The sequence below is a fragment of the Mesoplodon bidens genome, assembly GCF_964165515.1.
Source record: "Mesoplodon bidens genome assembly, chromosome: 11".
Classification (NCBI taxonomy): domain Eukaryota; kingdom Metazoa; phylum Chordata; class Mammalia; order Artiodactyla; family Ziphiidae; genus Mesoplodon; species Mesoplodon bidens.
In genome coordinates, this window is record NC_138167.1 from 43,742,555 (window position 1) to 43,764,679 (window position 22,125).

The 22,125-nt window shown below is 40.0% G+C and overlaps 1 pseudogene across 1 annotated transcript; it reads right to left on the reverse strand.

Annotated features, from left to right (window-relative positions):
* Positions 1–15,587: 15,587 nt before the first annotated feature.
* Positions 15,588–21,605, reverse strand: LOC308625725 (sorting nexin-6-like; annotated as a pseudogene). The gene is made up of 2 exons: positions 20,381–21,605; positions 15,588–15,630 (listed from the first exon to the last, which is right to left on the reverse strand). The product of its transcript is annotated as a sorting nexin-6-like (transcript).
* Positions 21,606–22,125: the final 520 nt, after the last annotated feature.

The following is a 22,125-nucleotide window of genomic DNA, read 5'->3' on the forward strand; positions in this document are numbered from 1 at the left end:
TCTTTTGTCTCTCCCCTGTGAACAGGAGTGACTGAAGGTGCAGAAGGAGAGAATGAGTTCAGACAAGGAAGAAAAACCATGCCAGTGAGACTCGCTAAGCCTGAGTTTGACTAAAAGAATTTATAGTTTGTCTTCTATAGCACCTTAGATCCCAGGGAAATTATCATCTAGCAAAGACTGTGATTAATGGCTGGAGGATGGTTCTGTCTGGAAGCAAGGGGATGGACAAGATACTTTTTTAAATTGGCTTCCAAGCCCAGAAGTCTATTGTCTATTTTAAAAACTAGAATATTAAAAAATTCATCAAAGTTTCATTGTGGCTTATTTTTTGGTTCTACAAATTTTTTTAAATTGAAGTATAGTTGATTTACAATGTTGTGTTAGTTTCTGGTATATAGCAAAGTGATTCAGTTTTTTGTTTTTTGTTTTTTAATGAATGTATTTATTTATTTATTTTTGTCTGCGTTGGACCTTCATTGCTGCACGCGGGCTTTCTCTAGTTACAGTGAGCAGGGCTACTCTTTGTTGTGGTGCGCAGGCTTCTCATTACAGTGGCTTCTCTTGTTGTGGAGCACAGGCTCTAGGCACACAGGCTTCAGTAGTTGTGACATGCAGGCTCAGTAGTTGTGGCACACGGGCTTAGTTGCTCCGTGACATGTGGGATCTTCCCAAACTAGGGCTCGAACCCGTGTCCCCGTCATTGGCAGGAGGATTCTTAGCCCCTGCACCACCAGGGAAGTCCCATTTCAGTTTTTTATATACACACACACACACACACACACACACACACACACATATACACATATATACACATATACACATATATACACATATATACATATATACATATATATATTCTTTTTCATATTCTTTTCCATTATGGTTTATTGTAAGATACTGAATAGAGTTCCCTATGCTATACAGTAGGACCTTGATGTTTATCCTTTTTTTTTTTTTTTTTTTTTTTTTTTTTTTTTTTTTTTGCGGTACGCGGGCCTCTCACTGTTGTGGCCTCTCCCATTGCGGAGCACAGGCTCCAGACGCGCAGGCTGAGCGGCCATGGCTCACGGGCCCAGCCGCTCCGCGGCATGTGGGATCTTCCCGGACCGGGGCACAAACCCGCGTCCCCTGCATCGGCAGGCGGACTCTCAACCACTGCGCCACCAGGGAAGCCCAGTTTATCCATTTTATACATAGTAATATGTATCTGCTAATCCCAAACTCCTAATTTATCCCTCCCCCACTGCCTTTCCCCTTTGGTAACCATAAGTTTGTTTTCTGTCTGTGAGTCTGTTTCTGTTTTGTAAATAAGTTTATTTGTGCAATATTTTAGATTCCACATATAAGTGATATGGTATTTGTCTTTCTCTTTCTGACTTACTTCACTTGGTATAATAATCTCTAGGTCCATCCATGTTGCTGCAAATGGCATTATTTCAATCTTTTTCACGGCTGAGTACTATTCAGTTGTGTATATGTACCACATCTTCTTTATCCATTCATTTGTCGATGGACATTTAGGTTACTTCCATGTCTTGGCTATTGTAAATAGTGCTGCTATGAACATTGGGGTGAATGTATCTTTTTGAATTAGGTTTTCTCCAGATATATGCCCAGGAGTGGGATTGCTGGATCATATGGCAACTCTATTTTTAGTTTTTTGAGGAACTTGTATACTGTTCTCTATAGTGGCTGCACCAATTTACATTCCCACAAACAGTGTAGGAGGGTTCCCTTTGCTCCACACCCTCTCCAGCATTTGTTTTTTGTAGACTTTTTAGTGATGGCCATCCTGACCAGTGTGAGGTGGTACCTTATTATAGTTTTGATTTGCATTTCTCTAATATCGATAATTAGCGATGTTGAGCATCTTTTCATGTGCCTATTGGCCATCTGTATGTCTTCTTTGGAGAAATGTTTTCTGCCCATTCCTTGATTGGGTTGTTTGGTTTTTTTTGATATTGAGTTGTATGAATTATTTATATATGTTGGAAATTAAGCCCTGTTGGTTGCATCGTTTGCAAATATTTTCCCCCAGTCCGTAGGTTGTCTTTTCGTTTTGTTGTTGGTTTCCTTTGCTGTGAAAAAGCTTATAAGTTTGATTAGGTCCCATCTGTTTATTCTTGCTTTTATTTCTATTGCCTTGGGAGACTAATCTAAAAAAACATTGTTATGACACCTAGAGGGGTGGGATAGGGAGGGTGGGAGGGAGGGAGACGCAAGAGGGAAGAGATATGGGGATATATGTATATGTATAGCTGATTCACTTTGTTATAAAGCAGAAACTAACACACCATTGTATGTCAGAGGATGTTTTGACTATATTCTCTTCTAGGAATTTTCTGGTGTCATGTCTTATACTTAAGTCTTTAAGCCATTTTCAGTTTATTTTTATGTATGGTGTGAGGGTGTGTTTTTTTTTTTTTTTTATTTTTGAGGCTGTGTTTTAACTTCATTGATTTACATGAGGCTGAGCAGCTTTCCCAATACCACTTACTGAAGCATAGTGGCATTTTTATAAAGTACAAATTAACTCTGTTATAATACATAAGAATGTAATCATTCAATTATCTGGAAGTATGGAAATGATCACTGGAGTATCAGCAGATTGAACATTGCAAGGCTGTCTAGCTGTGGTTCGGTGCTAAGAGCGTGGGTTTAAAGACAAAAGATCAGTTTTAAACTTGGTTCCACCACTTGTTACCTGTGTAAACTTCGGGAAATGATTTAATCTCCTTGAGACTTAACTTTCTCATTTATTAAACGGAAATTTTGTAGAACATATTAATAAAATGGGCTTTTGTTTCCAGCATTATAGCAAATAAAAATGCTTTACTATAAAACACTTAGAGATATGGGATAAAATATAAAATATTTTTAAATGCATAGCTGAGCTTGTTAGAAAGAAAGAAAAGTCTCCTAAGGGACCAAAAATAAGAAGAGAACTGAAAGCTTGAACTGTAAATGAGAGAGCTGATCCTGGAGGTTCCCTACGGCATATTTAGGAGTGGTTGCTGATCTTGGTAACCAAAAGGATTGGGTTTTTTTGTCTTGTTTTGTTCTGTTTTAAAGTTAAACACTAATCAGAATGTTAATTTTTAAATATTATAAATACAGGAATACAAACTTTAGATTTATTTGGGCTTATTTATTTCTTCCAATTTGATATGTTTAACTAGATTAAGTAATTTGTATTCCATTTCTCCAGTCAGTACCCACTATTTTTTAAAGGTTTTAATGATCATATCAGATTAGGAATCAAAATTTGGCCCAAAGAAAAAGGAAGAGTAGGAAAAATATCTGCTGCCTGGTAAGGGAAAGGACAAAGAAGTTTATCTATCTTGGTCTGGGTTCTGGGCTGGAAAAAAATTCCAACATATCAAAACACATTCTCCTATGAGATTTTTTTTTTTTTTGCCTCCCTTCATGCCAGTTTGGGGTTCAAATTTTTTTATCATGTGCATGGTGTAGGAATTCTTTAGCTGAGAAATTAATATTAAAAGTGATGCCAGGCTTGGGACTTCCCTGGTGGCGCAATGGTTAAGGATCCTCCTGCCAATGCAGGGGAAAATGGGTTCGAGCCCTGGTCCAGGAAGATCCCACATGCTGCGGAGCAACTAAGCCAGTGCACCACAACTACTGAGCCTGCACTCTAGAGCCCGTGAACCACAACTACTGAGCCCGTGCGCCGCACCTACTGAAGCCCACACGCCTAGAGCCGGTGCTCTGCAACAAGAGAAGCCACCTGAATGAGAAGCCCGCACACCGCAACGAAGAGTAGCCCCCACTCCCCACAACTAGAGAAAGCCTGCGTGCAGAAATGAAGACCACATGCAGCCAAAAATTAATAAATAAAAAATAAAATAAATAAACTTATATAAAAAAAAGTGATCCCAGGCTTGATTGCCTGGCAGGAGCAAACATATAAAACCTCAACCAAGCTATACAGTATTCCTACAGATAAAGTCTTGCTTAAGATAAACTCATAAATCAAAATTGTGAAGGCACAAAGAAACCACCAGAAAGAACAAATGTCAGCAGATACATCAAATAGATTTGGACTCCTAAGAACTTAAGATAATACATCATCAGATCCAGATAATAAAGTAAGCATGTTCATATGATTAATGATACAAAGGAATAATTTTTAATAAGAAAAAAATATCAGAAAGAACAGACTAATTTGAAAAAGAATCTAGTAGAATTTTTAGATATGAAAAATATACCATATTTTATCGTTCTAAGATGAGCTTTGTTCACATTTTAACATTTCTGAAATCAGCATATTTCCTACAATTACTGTGGACTAGGCAGCTCCTTTGATGTAGTTGTCACTGCCTGTTCATATGCATCAAAATTTGCAGAAGATATAACAGTGACTTTGAACAAATTCTGGAGGCTATATATATGGAGCACTCTTCTGAAATGCTCTTGATGTCACAGAGGATGCCATTATATGGACATGCATGGAATTTAAAAGACATTCAGAAGATATGAACTCTGAATGTTAAGAAGTTTCAGGAGTGCCCTAACATTTATTTTCCTTATATTTTCTTTTCTTTTTTTTTTCCACACCACATGGCTTGTGGGATCTTAGTTCCCTGACCAGGAATCAAATCCAGGCCCTCGTCAGTGCAAGTTCGGAGTCCTAACCACTGGACCACCAGGAATTCCCTATTTTCTTTTCTAATGAACACACAAGAGTAATAAATAAATTATAAAACCTATGTCCAAAGCCTGAACCAGCTCCTGAAGTAGCAAAAAATTCTAAGTGTAAAGAAACTATTTGTTGGGACTTGCCTGGTGGCGCAGTGGTTAAGAATCCGCCTGCCAATGCAGGGGACACAGGTTCGAGCCCTGGTCCAGGAAGATCCCACATGCCTCAGAGCAAATAAGCCTGTGTGCCACAACTACTGAGCCTGTGCTCTAGAGCCCATGAGCTACAACTACTGAAGCCCGTGTGCCACAACTACTGAAGCCCACGCACCTAGAGCCCGTGCTCCACAATAAGAGAAGCCACCGCAATGAAAAGCCTGTGTACTGCAAGGAAGAGTAGCCCCTGCTCACTGCAACTAGAGAAAGCCCACATGCAGCAACAAAGACCCAACACAGCCAAAAATTAATTAATTAAAAAAAAGAAACAATTGTCTTAGTTTAATTGCAGTAACGGCTTTTTAAAAAAATATAATTTTATTTATTTATTTTTGGCTGCGTTGGGTCTTCGTTTCTGTGTGAGGGCTTTCTTTAGTTGCGGCAAGCGGGGGTCACTCTTCATCGCGGTGTGCGGGCCTCTCACTATCACAGCCTCTCTTGTTGCGGAGCACAGGCTCCAGACGCGCAAGCTCAGTAGTTGTGGCTCACGGGCCTAGTTGCTCCACGGCATGTGGGATCTTCCCAGACCAGGGCTCAAACCCGTGTCCCCTGCATTGGCAGGCAGATTCTCAACCACTGCACCACCAGGGAAGCCCACTAATGGCTTTTTTAATGTCAGTAAAATAATGGTGCTTCTTACCTTTGATATCATGTTAGGTTATGTGAAGTACAATAGTCATTGTATGAGTCAGGATTCAGGACTGAAAAGAAATCTCTCTAGGTATTTTAAACAGGAAGAAATCAGGGAACTAAATGCTTACAAATCATTGAATGGGCTAGAGGAGTGGAAGCCTGAGTTAATTCATTGTCTTTATCACACCTGCCTTTCACATTGACAAAAATAAAAGCAGCACTAAAAGTAGCAGAAGGGTGGACTCTACTTTGTTTCTGCCTTCTAAATCTCCCATGAATACATCTCTTGGGTGGAACCTAATTTGTATCCAGAACTTGGGAAATGTAGGTAGGTGTTTATTTGTTTTGCTTTCTAGATCCTCTTATATGAAAAGATAAGGTAATGAAAATGGATGTTCAGCACAGATAGACCATATCTATGAGGGTAGCTAAATATAAAAACCAAATGAATAGAAGTGTATCATTTAATTAGTAACTATTGAAATTACTAGTTACAAATTAAGGCCACAATGAGATACTATTATATACCCACCATATTGGCTCAAATTATTCTCATAATACCAAGTATTGGTGAGGTTGCTAAGCAGTGGGGATACTCCTATAGTGCTGATAGGAGCATAATTTAGTACATCTTGAAGAACAGTGTGGCATTACCTGATAAGATTGAAGGTATGTATACCTTAGGACTCAGCAATTCTAAGTATATAACCTACCAAAAAATGCACACCTATATATACCAGTATACATGAACCATAATGTCCATAGCAAAATTGTTCATAATAGCACCAAACTGAAAACAACAAAATGTTCATAGCAGTAGAATGGTTAAATATTTGGTATATTAGACAGTGGGATATTGTATAAACACACACAAAAATGAGTGAGCCATGGATAAACACAATAAGATAAGGTGGATATTTAATATATAATATTGGTCCAGAGATAAGGACACAAAAATTTATGTACAGTATTTATTTTATAAAGTTTCAAAACAAATGACACTAACCTATATTGTTTAGGAATGCAAACTTAGGTAGTAGAACTTTTTTTTTTTAATACAAGAAAGAGATTACCATGAAAATCAGGATTATGATTACCTCTAGTGGAGAGGAAAACAGTTGTGATTGGGAAGGGGCACATGTAGGGCACCTGAGGTCTGGCAACATTTTATTTCTTGATCTGTAACTATAGTACTTAATTCAACAATACTTTTTTGTGCACTTTTATGTATGTGTGTTACACGTCATATTTTTTTAAGTTTAAAAAGAAAATAAATGGATGAATAAAAAGAAACCTAGGCATAAGGAAAGAGAGAATTATAGAGCTAGAGGAGAGATCTGAGGAAATTGTTCAGAAGATAATACAAGGAGATAAAGAGTTAGAAAGTATTAGAGACTAAAAGATGGGTTAGAGAATGAGAAGGTCCAACTTATATTAGTTCTGGAGGAGAGAATAAAGAGAATTGGAGGAGGCAACATTCAAAGATTATGGCTGAGAATTTACCAGAATTAGCAGAAGACATGAATCCTCAGGTTCAGATTACACAAATCTTCACCACGATCGATTAAACTAAATCCATACTCATATATGTTGCTATGAATTGGACAATTCCAAGTACAATGAGAAAAGATTAAAAAGCAAACAGAGAGAAAAACACATTACCTTCAAAGTAACAACAATTATGTTCACAGCAGACTTTCTGAAAGCAACAACAGAGACAAGATAACAGTGAATAATGTATTCAAAGTACTGAGTTTTAAAATTTTTTCATCATGAATTCTTTACTCAGATATACTATCATTCAAGAGTAAGGATGAAATAGATAAATTTCCAGACAAACACAACAGGTTTCTTAACACAAACAGACCTCCCACTAAAGACATTTTCTTTAGGGAATTTCCTAAAGAGAATTTCAACCCAGAAGGATGAAGTGAGATAAAAATAAGAATAGTGAGAACAGTTTTGTTGAGTAAAGAAACTGGAAAACATGGGGGTATTAAGCATTGACTAGGGAAACAATAGTAAGAGTGACTAATCTGGGGATATAAAAATAAAGTTTTATTATAATACTGGACAACAATAACATATAAAATGAGTGAGATACAATCAGAATTAAAGTATTCCAAGGTTCTTGCATTATTCGGGATGATAATAGGGATATTGTTTAAGACGGTAAGATTATTTTTTAAAAATTAGAGTAATCATGAAAAGAATAGAAATAGAATATACAACTTGCAAATTAGTAAAGGAGAAAAGGAATTAAAAAAAAACTTTCATCAATTTAATAGAAAGCAGGAAGAGAGATGCACGGAAAAACTATAAGCACAAAATAATATGGTACATATAAAACAAAAATTATCAGTAAACTCATTAAATATAAATGGACTAAACTTGCCAGTTAACAGATTGAGGTTGTCAGACTGGATTTTAAAATTTAGTTATGTGCTGTTATATGTCATAACGACATAGAATGCTTGAAACTAAAAGAATAGAAAAAATACCAAATAAGCTGGTATTACTATATTAAGATGAGACAAGATAAACTTTAAGATACATAGAAAAGTGGTTATTGTGCACTAGGGGGAGAGGATAATAGGAAGTTATTGGTTAATGGGTACAAAGTTTCAGTTTGTGATGGATGATGAAAAAGTTCTGGAGATGGATAGTGGTAATGATTGCACAACAATGTGAATGGACTTAATGCCACTGAACTGTCTGCTTAAAAATGGTTAAAATGGTAAATCTTATGGTATTTATATTTTACCACAATTAAAAAATTAGCCCTTAAGATTTTAAAAATGGAATCACTACGTAATCATAAAAGCAACAGTTTACCAGGAAGATATAGCAATTATTTACTTTTATGTGGTCACTTCAAGTACATAAAACAAAGCTATAAGAAGAAATTTATAAATCCAACATAATAGTTGGAGATTTAAAAAATTATAACTCTCTAGTAACTGGTATATTGGTAGACAAAAACTAGTAAAGACAGGAGATTTGAATAACACAATTAGCAAGCATTCTCTAATGAATATACGTAGAATGCTTTATGCAACTATTAGAGAATACACATTTGTTTTAAGAATATACAGAACATTTCAAAAACTGACCAAACACTGGGCCACAAAACAAATCTCAACAAATAAAAAGAATCAGGGTTACACAAGACCACATTTCTCTGCACACAAGCAATTAATTTAGATAGCAATAACAAAAAGATTAAATTCCCAGATAGTTGGAAAAAAAGAAAAAAATTTAAAGTGTAACTAATAATGGAAATTAGATAATATTTAGATTTAACAATAAAGAAAATACACAATCAGAATATGTGAGATATAGCTAAAGTAGCATTAGAAAGGTCTTTATAGTCTTAATACATTACAAAAGAAGAAAGAGAAAAAAAAGCTAAGTTCCAACTCAAGAAATTACCAAAAAAAAAAACCAGGGCCTCCCTGGTGGTGCAGTGGTTGAGAGTCCGCCTGCCGATGCAGGGGATACGGGTTCGTGCCCCGGTCCGGGAGGATCCCATATGCCGCGGAGCGGCTGGGCCCGTGAGCCATGGCCGCTGGGCCTGCGCATCCGGAGCCTGTGCTCCGCAACGGGAGAGGCCACAACAGTGAGAGGCCCGCATACCGCAAAAAAAAAAAAAAAAAAAAAAAAAAAACCAAAACAGTCACAGAACCTCCCCCCAATCAAAGCAGATGGAAAGAAATAATAATTGTAAAAGTAAAAATTAGAAAACAAGGATACAATAGGGATAATCAACAAAACTACAAATTGGTAAATGCTCTCTCACCAAAAGGCACCGTGAGGTCTCAATAATCAGGTAGACAAAATCACCTGGGTCTGTAAATGTCAGTCACTCGCTATTGAACGACTCAGGGCTTGCCAAGAGAGCTCATTAACACAGTAGCTATGAGGACGAGGTTGGAAATTACTCAACAAATTTTTCTCTCACCAAGGTAGGTCTGGCTACTATATACCTCCTGAGGATAATCTGCCAATAGCACAGACCCATAATGAGCCATATGATACTGTACCTGAGGGAACCAGCTAAGGCAGGTTGATTATAGTGGATCCCTTCCATCATGGAAGAGGCAGTGTTTTGTCCTCATTGAAATAGATACTTTCTCTGGCTTTGGATTTGCCTTCTCTGCCCACAGTGCTTCTGTCAGCCCCATCATCCGAACTTACTAGTGTGTTCTTCACCATTATGATAGCCCACACGGTATCTCTCCCATCCGAAAGAAGTGAGGCAGTGGGCTTATGCTCACAAGATTCAACAGTCTTAACATGTATTCCCATCATCCATAGACAGCAGACTTTATGGAATGGTAGAAGGGCCTAATGAAGACTCTACTACAGAGACAGATGGGAGAAAACACTTTGTGATTTTGGGGGTGCTGTCTAATATGACTGACTGGGAGAGCCATATTTGGAGATATTTCTCCCATAGCCAGAATATATGGGTCTAGGTACCAAGGAATGTATGTAGGGCTGACCTCTCTCACTGTTACACATAATGACCTACTTAAACATTTTTCTTGCCTCTCATTCCTCTAACTTTGGATTCTGCTGATTTAGAGGTATTAATTCCTAGGAGACTTTTATGGCCTTCTGGACATTTTATATTCATGCCACGGAACTAACAGGCAAAGGAGCTCCTCTAACAGCTGGGGTGAAACAGAGTGGTTGCCTTGCAATGAGAGCAGGGAAGAGTGTGCTTAAACCCAGGGGATCCTCTGGGGTGCCTCACAGTACCTCCATGACCAGGGTAGAGCTAATGGAGGATTAGAGCACCTCCAATGCAGGCAGAACCACTACAAGCTAGCTTTGTCAGGAATAAAGGTTTGGACCTCTCCACTAGGAACCCGAACCAGCTAGGTACTGATTGAAGACAAAAGAACATGGAATGAGTAGTTGATTAAGAAAGTTATAGGGCTTCCCTGGTGGCATAGTGGTTGGGAGTCCGCCTGCCGATGCAGGGGACACGGGTTCGTGCCCTGGTCCGGGAAGATTCCACATGCCGCGGAGTGGCTGGGCCCGTGAGCCAGGGCCGCTGAGTCTACACGTCCGGAGCCTGTGCTCCGCAACGGGAGACCAGCGTACAGCAAAAAAAAAAAAAAAAAGAAAGTTATAAATAGCAACTACAGCTTTGTTCTGAAGCTTTGGGGCATATATGGGTGGTGCTGGCAGCTATGATGGGAGCAGCAGCTTCCTGGCCTCTTGATCACAACCATGGTGGTATGTTCTTCAACAAACAAGTTTAGTAGTACCTTCTGACTCCTGTTCTTTCAGCCCTTCCAACAATTTTGTAAGCATCGAATTTCTTTAAATCATTGTAGTAAATTCCTTTCTGCTTAGAATATCTAGAGTTACTTCTGTTCTTGCATTAAACCCTGACTAAATCAGATAATGATTAAGATAGTGTGGTATTTGCATAGGGATGGTCAGATTGGCCAATTTAAAAGAATAGAGAACCCAGAAACAGACCTGTGCTATTTAAATCTGGTATCTGATATTTCAAACCAGTAGAGAAAAGGCTGGACTATGTACTAAATGCTGCTGGGGACAATGGGCACCCTTAGGGGGGAACTTAAATCCTTTTCTCTCACCAAACAAAAAAATTAATTCCAACCGGATTAAAGATGTAAATGTGAAATGCGAAAAGTGCAACACCTTTAGAGGAAAATATGCGGGAATTTAAAGTAAGAAACACTATTATTCTAATGACTTTTAAATTACATCTCTAGCTTATACCTGTCCCCTAAACACCACACTCAGATATCCAACTTCCAATTCAAAATTTCCACTTGGGGGCTTCCCTGGTGGCGCAGTGGTTGAGAGTCCGCCTGCTGATGCCGGGGACACGGGTTCGTGCCCCGGTCCGGGAAGATCCCACATGCCGCGGAGCGGCTGGGCCCGTGAGCCATGGCCGCTGAGCCTGCGTGTCCAGAGTCTGTGCTCCGCAATGGGAGAGGCCACGGCAGTGAGAGGCCCACATAATGCAAATAAAATAAAATAAAATAAAATTTCCACTTGGGTGTCTAATAAGCATCTCAAAATTAACATCTTCAAAACCAAGTATTCATTTCTCCCCAGCAAACTTTCTCCTGCAACGTTCCCCCATTTAAGAAAATAGCACTATCACTCATCCATTTCCTCAGGCAAAAAACTTGGAGTTATTCTTGATTTCTATTTCATATAATCCTTACCAAATCCACTGGAAAATCTTGTTAGGTCTAACTTCAAAAAATATTCTGAATCTGACCACTTCTCACCATTTTCTCTGCTACTATCACTATCTAAGTCATCACCACCTCTCATTTAGACTGTAGCAATAAATTCTTACCCAGTCTTCTTGCTTCTACTTTTACCTCTTGGATATTTTGATAGTAGCCATAATGATCTTTTTTTTTTTTTTTTTGCGGTACGCGGGCCTCTCACTGTTGTGGCTGCTCCCGTGGCGGAGCACAGGCTCCGGACGCGCAGGCCCAGCGGCCATGGCTCACGGGCCCAGCCACTCCGCGGCATGTGGGATCCTCCCGGACCGGGGCACGAACCCGTGTCCCCTGCATCAGCAGGTGGACTCTCAACCACTGTGCCACAGGGAAGCCCCATGATGATCTCTTAAAAAATAAATCACTCCCCTGCTCAACATCCACCAGTCATTTCCCATCACAGAATAAAATCCTCAGCTACTTCTCTGAAGTAATCACATACCACCCTTCCCCACACTTATGCCACTTAGGCACACTTGCCATGTCTTCAATAAAAGTTGGTTGACTAAATTAAATAACAAGTTTGTAATAGCAAAGATTTGGACGCATCCTCAAGGTATCCCAAAGGAGAATGGCTAATAAACTGTGGCAATTCTTTATACTAGAATACTCTACAGCAGTTAAAATGAATAAATTAGTCTCGTGTGGCCACACGGATAAATATCAAAAACAATATTGAACACCAAAAGCTAGTTGAAAGGGCTTCCCTGGTGGCGCAGTGGTTAAGAATCTGCCTGCCAATGCAGGGGACACGGGTTCGAGCCCTGGTCTGGGAAGATCCCACATGCTGCGGAGCAACTAAGCCCGTGAGCCACAGCTACTGAGCCTGCGCATCTGGAGCCTGTGCTCCGCAACAGGAGAGGCCGCGACAGTGAGAGGCCTGCGCACCGCGATGAAGAGTGGGCCCCACTCGCCGCAACTGGAGAAAGCCCTCGCACAGAAATGAAGACCCAACACAGCAAAAATTAAATAAATAAATAAATTTATAAAAAAAAAAAAAAAAAAAAAAAAAAAAAAAAGCTAGTTGAAGGATAAATATGGTATGCAAATTAAGAAACATAAAACAATACTGTATATAGCTTATGTTACGTACATATGTAGTAAAAGTATTTAAAAACTTCCATGGTGGGAATTCCCTGGTGGCCTAGTAGTTAGGATTCCGGGTTTTCACTGCTGCGGCCTGGGTTCAATCCCTGGTTAGGGAACTGAGATCCTGCAGGCCTCACAGTGTGGTATAAATAAATAAATAAATAACAAAATCTGCTTAAACTAATTAATTAATTAATTAAAAAGAAAAAACTTCCATGGTAATGATAAGCCTCAAATTCATGATGGAGGATACCTCTGAGAAAGAGAAACACTAATATGATAGGGGAAGTGTACCCATGGGTTTCCTTATATTTGTGTTAATACTTAATTTCTAAGCTGAAACGTTGGCACATAAGTGTTAATTTTCTTATATATATATTTTTTGTATGCCTGAACTATTTAATAATAAAACTAAATGAGATAATAGGGACTGGTATGTAATAATAGTTGATATTTATATAGAGCCTGGTTTGAGTTAGGCACTGTTCTAAGTGCTTTATATGTGACAGCTCATTTAAATTCTCACAACAAGCCTTTGAAGTAACTAATATTATCATCTCCATTCTAAGGATGAGAAAATGGAAACAGAAAAGTTAAGTAATGTATCAAAACTAAATGGTGGAGCTGATCTGGGAGAAGAAAAGCAGTTTGGCTCTGATTTTTTTTTTTTTTTTTTTTTTTTTTGCAGTATGTGGGCCTCTCACTGTTGTGGCCTCTCCCGTTGCGGAGCGCAGGCTCCGGACGCGCAGGCTCAGCGGCCATGGCTCACGGCCCCAGCCGCTCCGCGGCATGTGGGATCTTCCCGGACCGGGGCACGAACCCGTGTCCCCGGCATCGGCAGGCGGACTCTTAACCACTGCGCCGCCAGGGAAGCCCTGGCTCTGATTTTTAACCATTACACCAAATCACCTCCTAACCCTATTAAACACACAGCAGGTTCTTAATATTCATTTGAAACCTATGAGATTGTTTTTGTAGGCCAAAATGGTCAAATATGTCAGCAATTGCATATGGTTCAACCACTAAATGGCAAAGAAATACAAATACAACTAAAATGATCATATGAAAAGGCTCTATGATGACTCTACCATTGCTCTTAAACATATGAAAGACTTCTGCATGCACATCCTAGATGTTACCACTGAAGCACGAATGCTTGGAAATCCCTTCCCAACCATTAACATTGAAATCAAGTGAAGAAAGCAAGCCTTTTTAGGAAAGAGTGGTCATGATCAATGTAGGGTGGTGTGCAGCCACCGTGGGGTTGCAGGGGGGAATGGCTGAGTTGCCCTCTCAGCACCCTAAGTCTCCCTTCCTTTTTGCCTTTCTCAGTTTGTCCAGGAGGCTGCTTCACATCAGCCAGGACGTCGCCATAGGTTTGGCTCAAAAGCCCTTGTTTGCAGGCCTCTGAGTGAGCTCAGAGGCAGCCTTTCTCATTAGAGCACGCAAGGGCATGAGATCAAAAATCCCTCTCCCCCAGCTCCTGGCTGCACCCTGACTCCCAGGAATTTGGAAATAGAAGGAGACAGATACACATTATCCCAGGTTCAATCTTTCTGGTCTTTGTAGTTACAGTCCTAATTTTTCATCTGAAATTTCCGAGTCTCGTCTTTTGCGTCTGTTCAGTGGCGTTGTCTCCTTCTCAGTCTCCATTTCTAGTGAATCAAAATTTAACTCCCTCAAGCAGCTGCAGAGCACAGGGAGATCAGCTCGGTGCTTTGTGACTGCCTGGAGGGGTGGGATGGGGAGGGTGGGAGGGAAGGAGATGCATGAGGGAAGGGATGTGGGAACAGAGGTGTATGTATAACTGATTCACTTTGTTATAAAGCAGAAACTAATAAAAAAATTTAACTCCCTCTTTTTTTAAAATAAATTTATTTTATTTTTGGCTGAGTTGGGTCTTTGTTGATGTACGCGGGCTTTTTCTCTGGTTGTGGCGGCGGGGGGGCTACTCTTCATTGCGGTGCGCAGGCTTCTCATTGTGGTGGCTTCTCATTGCGGGGCACGGGCTCTAGGCATGCAGGCTTCGGTAGTTGCAGCACACAGACTCAGTAGTTGTGGCTCACGGGCTCAAGAGTGCAGGCTCAGTAGTTGCGGTGCATGGGCTTAGTTGCTCCATAGCATGTGGGATCTTCCTGGACCAGGGTTCGAACCCATGTCCCCTGCATTGGCAGGTGGATCCTTAACCACTGTGCCACCAGGGAAGCCCTAACTCCCTCTTATGTACAGTTAACAAAATAACCTGTGTGAAACACTGCTTTCCTCATGTCCTTCCTGAAGAACAATCATTTGCTGTATTCAACTCAAAATCCTTAGTGCAGATTTCTGCAACTCCTCATCACCTTTACAGGTGCCCCTCTCAACCATGTCAACCAGAACAAAACTCACATCAGTGGTTGGATCTAGCCTGGATCCTGTGTGAAACACAAGAATGGACAGGGTTGTATCTGCAAAGTGTAGTGAAATTATGTTGCACACCGTTGCATATATGCTTATTCTATGGGCATGAATTTCTATGTATGCACATGGAGGAGGTCCATGCACGAGTGCACAAATGTAGTTGATATATGTGCCTGAAGGTGGTGTGAGCATTTTCTAGAACCCTATGCTCGAAGTTTCACTCCATAAATCTCTTTTACGGGCAGTACTCTGAAAGCCAAGTGCTGTGTCGTAATTTACACTGCATTGTCCTTCCTCTCTCACTCCCCTTCACTTGCCTAGGATGAAAACCTGAAGATGGTTGGTGATGTCCCTTTGGAGGAGCCAGGAGTGTCGTTCACCCACTCTCTGTCAGTCCATCCCTCTAGAGCATTTCTTCTCACTCCACTCCTCCTGCCCTGCTCTAGAGGACAGTCTTTCTGTCTTCTGTCTCCTCTTCTTCCCCACACCTTGTCCACTGACTCCTGAAATGTTTTTCTTGTTGGGGCAGCCACCCTGGGTTAAGTAGAAGGAGAAGGACTTTTCAGATGATCCAGTCATGAGACCCCCGCCAAACAACAGTCCTCCATGGGATCCAAATAGTTCCAGAGTTTTCCTCCTTCCTCCACTCAAAGCTATTTTAGTCTAACTTTCAAAGGCTCCAGGGAAGATGATTCCACATTTCTGTTGGTCCTCAAGAAGAGTATTTCTAACTCTCAAAGCTTTACCTTTTATCCTCTCCAACTCAACTATTATTGACAGGAGAATGGCTAAATAAACTGTGTTATATTCATTTATTTAACTGTAATACTGCGGTTAAACTGAACTGAAAGCATATGCTACAATGGAATGAATCTCATAAATATAAGGTTGAGAGTAAAAAGCAAGTCACCGAAGAATCCATACATCATGACAGAATGTTTACAAAACTTCAAACACATTTAAATCTAAATAATATATTGTTGGGACTTCCCTGGTGGTCCAGTGGTTAAGACTCCATGCTCCCAGTGCAGTGCGCCCGGGTTCAATCCCTGGTCAGGGAACTAGATCCCACACTCCGCAACTAAAGATCCTGCATGCCGCAATGAAGATCCCGTGTGCCTCAACCAAGACCTGGCACAGCCAAGTAAATAAATATTTTTTAAAAAATAATAATATATTGTTAAAGGATCTATATGTAGTAAAACACAATGAAATGTAAGGAATGATATAATTTGGAATAGAGGTTTCCTACGGAGGAAGAGAAAAGTGATATAATCAGGGACACAAAGGTGGTTTCACTAATACTAAAAATAATCTATTAAGCTTGGTGGGATGTACATGGACATCTGTTTTATTTATTTAAGATTATATTTATGTTATACATATTTCTCATATGTACAACATATCTGAGAATAATAAACATGCATTCACTCATTCAACAAATATTTATCAAACACCTACTATGTGCCAGCCACTGTTCCAAGTGCTTGAGACATAGGAGTGAACAAAACAGAAAGGAAAAAAAAGGGATTTTGGAATTAGAAGGTGAAAACAGCAAACATTTAAAATAAATCTTTCAGCTAGGAAAAATATAAGTAAACCTGTTTCAAGTTCTGTCATGTATGACTCACAATAGGCCAGGAAAGAGCACCCAAATCTGCTATCCCAGAAAGAGGCAGGATTTATAACTAACTTCCAATTATTTATCCTGGGCAAGAGGTACAGTGGTGTGGACAATCTAAGAAAAGGATTTATACACTCAAGTAGATCAACATTACAGGAAGGAGGTAGAGGTAGAGTTCATCCAAAATAGTAGTTAACCTAAAACATCAGTTAGTCCAAATAACAGAAAAAGAGCAAATATCATTTGCATTTGTCTTTGGGGTGTGTTACCCTGCAGTTATAGCATATCCACTCAATGCACTTTCTCTTGCACATTTTAAGAAGTAGTGTTGTTAACCTTACACCAGCTGCCTGGGACTGCCCGGTAGAAGAATGCTGCTGGCTCAGTCATTCACTCAACAAATGTTGATTGGCCTCTACTAGATGTGTCAATTATTGCTCTGGGCACAGCAGATACAAGACAAATAAAATTTGATTCCCGTCCTGAATGAGTTTAGTTTATAAAGAGGTCATAGAGGAAAAGAGATTTCTCAAAAAACCTTAAAACAACATTATACATGTTAAAATGGAAATATAAACAAAATGCTATGGGCACACAGAGGAGAGGGAACATCCAGCTCTTCAGAGGGGAGTGCAGCCTTCTCAGAAGTGGTGTTATTTAAGCTGCATTGAAGGACAAGTAGAAATTTTCCAGAAGGAGAAAGTCATCTCAGGCAGAAGGACCAACATGTGAAGAAGTGTGGCTTCACAGCACGGGACCATAGGAAGGTCAATGTGGCAGCAACCTGGGGTAAGTGATGGGGAATTTGATGGATGGACAATTAGTACCACACCCAAGTGCTTGGCCTCTGTCCCTTAGGCAAAGCAGAGTCAAAGTTTTAGCAGAGGAGTGACCCAATTGGATTCATATTTCAGAAAGATAATTCTGGTGGTGGCAGTGGTGGTGGGGTAGAAGTTGGGCTGGAGAATGTAAGATGCCTGGTGGAAAAAAGATATGGTGGTTGTTGCAGTAGTTAAGGGTAACGATGATCAGAGTCTGAACCAAAACAGGGTAGAGAGGAGACAGAGGAGGAATGTATTCAAGAGATATTTCTGAAATGCAATTTAACTGGTCACAAGCCTGGATGATCAACTTGATATGGAAGAGAGGATCTTAAGGATAATTGCAAACTTTTTAGCTTGAGAGACTGAGTAGACTGTGACTCCATAAACTGAGAAAGGAAAAGCCAGAGAAGGAAGCTTTGGAAAGACGATGGGTTGAAGAGTGAAAGGGGATTGAGGTTTTAGGGGAAAGAGATTCAAGGAAAGTTTTATTTGGGGTGAGGAACATGAGAACATGGGTCAAGGACAGGTGAAGGAGGAAGGAGATGGGGTGAGAACAGAAGTGAAGTTGATCTAAAAGTAGTAAGGCCATATCATATATTCCTGTAATTAATATAAGAGATTTGGAAAGGCTATGTGGTTATAATAAAGTTTAGAGGCTAAAGGGAGGGAAGTTGTGGGTGTTCGCATTAGATGGTTTTAATTGGGGGTGGGGGAGAGTAGGAGGGAAGCTTGTCTGTTGAGGGTGAATAGGAGATGTGAGATGTGAGAATACACTATTACATGTACACTCCCATCCGTATATTTTAAAAAGATCACGATACTAACCCCATGGCTACCATCTGCTGCTTAAGCGTTTGCTGTTCTCATAGATGTTCTTCTTATCAGTCCTCAGTTCTCTTAGAAGTTCTTTCTTCCACGTACTACTCACAAAGTTGGTCGATATCAGAACAACTTCAGTTAGCAAATCCGTGTCACTCCACGTTTTTACGGTTAAATATAAAATTGGAACCACTGAGAACTGACTTCTACACAAGCTTCTTTTTTTGTCTTTTGTCTTTTTTTTTTTTTTTTTTAACTTAAGCTTCTTGACATAGCTCTTCCACTTTGGGCAATCTGATAACTGTTTAGCAAGCTGCTTAAACATTTGAATTCTATGGGAATTCCCGAAGTGTAAATTCCTGAAGAAATACCTAGTTCCATTCACTGTTTATTGAGAACTTATGTCCTAGGCACTGTACTAGATGCTAGGGATTGAGAGCAAGAAAGACACAGCCTTTGCCCCTGGGCAGCTGACAGCCACATGGAGCAGCTCTGCTCTGGTGTGTAGAAGGCAATATGCTTGTTTTATTCACTGTTATCACTGCTTATTTGACAATAGTTGGTTTAGTCTACAAGTTTAAGGCAAGCATACTATTGCATTTGCTTTTCTACAGAAATCATACTTACAAAGATTACATAAAGTCTGTCCCAAAACTTCTAAGAAATGTTCATTAATTTAAAATGTCTGGGGACTTCCCTGGTGGCGCAGTGGTTAAGAATCTGCCTGCCAATGCAGGGGACATGGGTTTGAGCCCTGGTCCGGGAAGATCCCACATGCCGCGGATCAACTAAGGTCACGGGCCACAACTACTGAGTCTGCGCTCTAGATCCCGCGAGCCACAACTACTGAGCCCGCGTGCTGCAACTACTGAAGCCCGAGGGCCTAGAGCCTGTGCTTCACAGCAAAGAGAAGCCACCACAATGAGAAGCCCGTGCACCGCAATAAGGAGTAGCCCCAGCTCGCCGCAACTAGAGAAAGCCTGCTCACAGCAATGAAGACCCAACGCAGCCAAAAAATAAATAAATAATTTAAAAAAAATAAGTCTGGTTAAGACGCTTTACCAGGATACAAGAGTGAACTAAGGTGGTATACAGTGTTTTTTGAAAACAAAATTCAAAACCATGTAACGGCAATCCTTATCTTGTTTGAACAACGTATTTTGAAAGGGTTAAACTTCAGAAATTACTTAAAGATAAATAAGATTGGCCGCCATAAGGAATACTATTTATAAAATAAACACAGTTATAGAGGCTACTTTAAAAAAGACAGAACTTTGGGCTTCTAAAGAGGAGGAGGGCACGATGATCGGCAACTGTCTGGGGCGCAGGCACAGGAGCACATGTCCGCAGCACCTGTGGGCGGCAACACTCCATTGTTTCTCAGAAAAAGGGAGAGTAGATGCACTTTATCACCGTTTTCTTTTTCTTTTTCCAGTGAACAGTAAGTAAATGCCTAACATCATTAAGAAAAAAAGTCAGATCTGAAGGAAGGCAGCCCTTTATAACTGGAAGGTGGAGTGTGGCTTGTGTGACTCCATTCAACCCTGCCAGGCAGTTCTGCAGCAACTGCACGTTACCCTTTGCATGCTTCACTTCTAACTCTGCCAGTTCCACTAAATTTTTTCTGAATGCAGCAACTCTTCTTGTCTTAAAATCTATAAGTTCTTGGGCTTCCCTGGTGGCGCAGTGGTTGAGAGTCCGCCTGCCGATGCAGGGCACACCGGTTCGTGCCCCGGTCCGGGAAGATCCCACATGCCATGGAGCAGCCGGGCCCGTGAGCCATGGCCGCTGAGCCTGCACGTCCGGAGCCTGTGCTCTGCAACAGGAGAGGCCACAGCAGTGAGAGGGCCCGCGTACCACAAAAAAAAAAAAAAATTATAAGTTCTTGTTTTGCAGATTCAGATATATTTTCAGATTTCTGACAATATAATTGTTGGGACATTTCATCCTGCAGAACATCTTTATTTTTCGCTCTTGCTTTATCCAGTGCTTTATCAGCAGTTTCATAACCCACTGGTGACCTAGATCTTCGATAGAGGAGATCCTTAGCAGGTTGAGATTGTCTTAAGTAATATTTTAAAGATCAGAAAGTTTGAGGTCCTCATCAGCTGACATTCGTGCATCTATTGATATTTTTCTTGTTTTATCAAGCAGTTCTGAAACTTTAAGAAAAACTTGCATATATCTGTAGAATCCTGAGTTCCTAAAGCATATAATGAAGTACCAATTCTATTGTAATCGTCTGCAGCATTTTTGTGGAATCTTGTCATCCTATCAGATTTAGGAGATGCGTCCTTAACTCGGTTATGATATTCTAAAAGGAATGTTCGTTCATGCTCAAAGAAATCATCTACATCTTTTACCTCAGAAACAATTACTCGATCTGCTGATTTAATCATTTTTTTTAAAGCAATCTTCAAGTTTCTCTTTTTAATTTTTTTCCTCACACACTCAAATCTTGATTATATTCCAAGAAGACATGGAAATTTAAATCTTTCCTCAAAATAGGGTGTGCTGCCATACGACACAGGAACACTTCATGCATTGCAATGGTCTTCTTGAATACTGCCAAATACTCAGCTTCCAGCACCTGTTTCATCTTTGTGAATTCTTCCTTTGTCGTAGACCCTTCTCCCTCTCCAAGTTTCTGTAGTTTTTCCCTTGAAGCATCAAAATCAGGTTTGATGGTGCTGGAGGGATAATATAACCTGCATAGTCTTCATTTTCAGCGAAGGGATCATGAAGCCAGATAAACTCCTAATGTTGTCAAACAACAGAAAACTCATTTTGTTTAAAATTTGGCAATGAACTCTTTATGTGAACAGTGAATTTTACTTTATCTCTCTCACTAAGAGCATCAGAAATGTCCGTCCACCTGTAGAGCAGCATCACTCTGAAAATCTACATTTATTGCTTTATGTCCACAGTCCCCCTCTGAGAATAAGTTGGGACCATTGTCCAGGCCTTCCATCATGGCTGCTCCAAGATGAGGAGGGGCAATATGTTTTATACACAGTGAGATGGAGGGAAATTGGTGCTCTGTTTTTACTTTTAATGCAGCATTACTTCTTCTGCATATAGATTATTAACATACAGTCAGCTTTTCTAAATTTTCATAAATTTTGACATAAGTTTACATTTGTAAAATCAGCATCAGGATAATAGACATATTTGTCCCCCTCAGAAGTTTCTTTTTTTTTTTAATTGGGGTATAGTTGCTTTACAATGTTGCCCCCTTGCCATCTACCCTGCCCAGGCAACCACTGACCTAACTTCTGTCGCTGCAGAATAGCTTCCATTTTCTAGAGTTTACATAAATAGAATCATATAAGATGTTCTCATTATTACCTGGCAACAGTCATCTTTTGACAGACTGGACTAATGGAAGGAAATGTGGATAATTTCTTAAAGAGGATATATATCTATTTTAAATCATAAGGGGAAATATTTTAAAACTAAATTAATACTCAAGATCATGTGAACCGATTGATCAAGTTCTTCTGGCATTTGTGTGGGAAACTTAAACGCACATAGATTTGACTGTTGACAAAATCGGAATGCTCCTTTGAGTGTGATGTAG